At 44.5% G+C, this 3,806-nt stretch overlaps 1 non-coding gene across 1 annotated transcript; it reads right to left on the bottom strand.

Moving 5' to 3' along the window:
• Positions 1-1,482: 1,482 nt before the first annotated feature.
• Positions 1,483-1,589, bottom strand: LOC111723550. The gene has a single exon (XR_002772070.1). It is a non-coding gene; the product is annotated as a U6 spliceosomal RNA (small nuclear RNA).
• Between the last annotated feature and the right edge of the window lie 2,217 nt (positions 1,590-3,806).

The following is a 3,806-nucleotide window of genomic DNA, read 5'->3' as shown; positions in this document are numbered from 1 at the left end:
AGCTATAGGTGCTGAGCAAACAGAAACAGAGCTTGAGAGTGAAGTGACCTGCCAAAGGTCACACAGCTCTGTGCTGGGGGGCAGTATGGGCTAAGGCTCCTGGGACTGTCCTCAGAAATCTCAACATATTGGGCGGCGCCCTTAGCTTAGTGGGTAGGGCACCAGCCACATACACTAGGACTGGTGGGTTTGAACCCAGTCTCAGACTGCTAAAAACAACAATGACAACTGCAACAATGACAATAAAAATAGCCAGGCATTGTGGCAGGTGCCTGTAGTCCCAGCTACTTGGGAGGCTGAGGCAAGAGAATCACTTGGGCCGAACAGTTTGAGGTTGCTGTGAGCTGTGACACTACAGCACTCTACCCAGGGCAATAGCTTGAGACTCTGTTTCAGTAAATAAATAAATAAATAAATCTCAAGATATCTAAGCCCTGATGTCCTGCTTGTGCTGCTTAAATACTAACTAGGTCAGCAAAATAGGTGCTGCTTTAGTTGCTGGCCGTGGCCGGAGAACACGGACCCTGTGTGTGTTTGCATTTATGAGCTTATTCCAAAGTCAGTCCTCTCACAGGGGTGTTAGGAGCAGAGTGCAAACTGGGAGGTCATTTTTCTCAGTGGGCTGTGCTGTTTTTGCTGAGCACCTACATAAGCCTTCCTTACATTTATCCATGGTGTTGCGTTTTAAGAAACAAAATACCCTGGGAAATAAGGCCGAGCAGAATAGTTAACCTCAGCTCAGCAACCACGCTCGGGTCTCATCCATAGGGAGGAACGTGGTGGAACCACAGTGCTCTCAGCAAGCCGAGGCCTTTGCTGGCCAGACGGATTATCAGAACTTGGGGCAAATGGTCTAGTAGCTGTTCAGTGTCTTTGCCTTTCACAGTTTCCATCCCCAGCCAGGGAGTCACTCCTGGGGCCCCCAAGGGACCTGTGCTCTACACCTCCAGCAATTTTCCCTGAGGTGGCTTATTCATTAGCAAATGTGAGAAATCGCTAATTAGCACCCCATGCCACGTTAAATCAGTCTGGTTTATTGGGGTGTTTGAAAAGCAAAACAAACTCCTTCTTCCTCTTCCCTTCTGAGATACTTGGATTAACACAAGGAGGATGTCTCCATTCCTGAAACCGCCACAGCAGATTGTGTTTTGGTTTCCTTTTTTTTTTAAGAGACAGTGTTGCTCTTTGGCCCAGGGTGGAGTGCAGTGGCAAGATCACAGCTGACCGGAGCCTCGAACTCCTGGGCTCATGTGATCCTCTCGCCTCAATGTCCTGAGTAGCTGAGACCATAGGTGCACATCACCATGCTCACCAAATTTTTAAATTTGGGAGTAGAGATGAAGTCTGTCTGTATTGCTAAGATTGGTCTTGGACTCCTGACCTTAAGCTATCCTCCTGCCTCAGCCTCCCAAAATGCTGGATTGCAGGCCTGAGCCACCATCATGCCTGGCCTTAAGATTATTTATGTATTTTTCTGTGAATAAAAATATGGAACACTTCATGAATTTTCATGTCATCCTTCAGCAGGGGCCATGCTAATCTTCTCTATATTGTTCCAATTTTAGCCCATGTGCTGCTGAAGCAAGCACCCTAAAGATCCTTTAAATTAAAAATGTGGACACAAAAAGAGTCCTAAAAAAGTACGAAAAAATTGAAAAAACACCACCACCATCCTAATATGATCAAAATATTTTTATATTTGTATTTTATAGTTCTTGTCCACCAAAAAATACACATTTACTTGGCACTGTGACAAGCTCATTGTAACATACCCACTAAAGTATCATCCCTTTTTAACTTAATATTATATCCATATAATATACTTACATATTTCCTTATGTTTATACGTTGTCTTCATAATAATCATTTTCAGTGTCTATATAACATTCGTCATGCTGACACCTTGAACCAGTACTAACCTCTGTTCTGTAAAACAATTAAAATAATATTTTTAAAAAATCTTATTTAAATGATATAAAATATATGTTGATAAAGATGAGAAGATATGAAAATTAAATATAAAGTTAGAGAGAGTTGCTATGTATTCTTTCTTTTTTAAAAGTATTTTTATTGTCTATATTTAAGGTATATAACATGCTATTTCAATATACATACTTATCTTAATGTACACAATGCAGTTATTATGGCAGCCAAGCACATTAGCATACCATCATCTCTCATAAGTACCTTTTTTTCTCCTCCCCCCCTTTTTTTTGAGACAGAGTCTTACTCTGTAACCCTGAGTAGAGTGCCATGGTGTCATAGCTCACAGCAGCCTCCAACTCTTGGGCTCAAGCGATCCTCTTGGCTCAGCCTCCTGAGTAGCTGGGACTACAGGTGCCCGTCACAACACTCGGCTCTTTTTTAGAGATGGGGGTCTCACTCTGGCTCAGGCTGGTCTTGATCCCATGAGCGTAGGCAATCCACCCGCCTTAGCCTCCCAGAGTGCTGAGATTACAGGCATGAGCCACTGCGCCTGGCCTGAAATCGTCTTCTGAAGAATCTAGTGGATGCTTGGGTGGCATGCTGTTGATGTGAACAAAACTTGTGGAGCATTTCGAGTCCTGAACAGTGACAATGGATAGAAGGGACAAAGGAGAGATGGTAGCATTCTTCTTCCTCTGTTCCCTCTGGAGGGAGATGCTGTCAAGGCAGCTTGTCAATGGGCGCTGTTTGTTGAGCGGTTTCAGTCCCTTTAAAATCTCTCTCCTCTGCTCCTTCTGCTCCTGTGCTCATTTCCTCCCTCTCTCTTTTTCAGGATCTCTCCTCAGCCCAAAGCTGCTGCTGGTGCCTCCAGTCCCCCCCCCTTTCATCTGAAAGATCTTTTCTCTCTGACTCCTTTCTGAAGATCTGCCCCCAGAGGGAGGGGGGGAGGGGAACAACACACATTTGAGTCTTATCAGCCTTTTGATCTGGTGTCTCATCTAAACATTATTTCTTGTCCTACTTACATCACAAGCCCTTAAGGTGTGGGCCCTGCCTTTACACGCTGCCATCAGAACAGAGGTGAACAGAGAGCGCTGTTGGCACTCGGCAGATGTGTGATGTTGTTATTGGTGGTGTTAATAACTGGAAGATGTGAGTGGATGTTCTGGGGAGGTAAAACCAGTGCTAAGAAATGGAAGCAGGGTGACTGAGAGGCTTCCTGGGAAGACCAGTAAGGAAAGAGCCTTCCCAAGAAGGGAGTGATTCTGAACTTTCACCCACGTTTTCAGAAAGTGCCTGGAGCTTCTGCCACTGGGAGATGTTGGCTTTGGAGTGGATGCTGGAACGTTATGCTGTAGACTTGAGCAAAACTTCTGGAGCAGTTCGAGTCCCGTGAAGTTAAATTCAGGGCCATGGACAAGGCAGTGACGGGCAAACACTGCTGGAATGGCCCGTCAGTGGCACTGGGCAATGAGACTGGAACTCCTTGACAATTTCTACATTTTAGTATTTGGAGTTTGGGAACAGAGGGTAAACTTTGGAGAGGATTTTTCAAGTACAAAAACATCATGTTGGGTTGAGCCAGTGGGATGAATCATCTATTCTTCATGTCTCCACCAAGGGTGCAGACTTTGTTCTTTTTGACTTTATCCTAACATATTAGGGAGGTTATTAAGGTCACTAAGGTCTTTAAGTAGAAATCACAGTAAGTAGGACAGGAACAAATTCCTGTCTAGTACGGTCCTTTCACATTAGGTTTTATTTTATTTTTTAGGGACAGTCTTGGTTTGTGGTCCTCAGTAGAGTGCTGTGGCATCGTAGCTCACAGTAACCTCAAACTCTTGGGCTCAAGCAATTCTCTTGCCTCAGCCTCTGGAGTA

The sequence above is a fragment of the Otolemur garnettii genome, unplaced genomic scaffold (assembly GCF_000181295.1).
Source record: "Otolemur garnettii isolate 467f Iridium unplaced genomic scaffold, OtoGar3 scaffold00012, whole genome shotgun sequence".
Lineage (NCBI taxonomy): Eukaryota > Metazoa > Chordata > Mammalia > Primates > Galagidae > Otolemur > Otolemur garnettii.
Note: the sequence above shows the minus strand (reverse complement) of the source record. Positions and strands in the feature narration are given on the sequence as shown.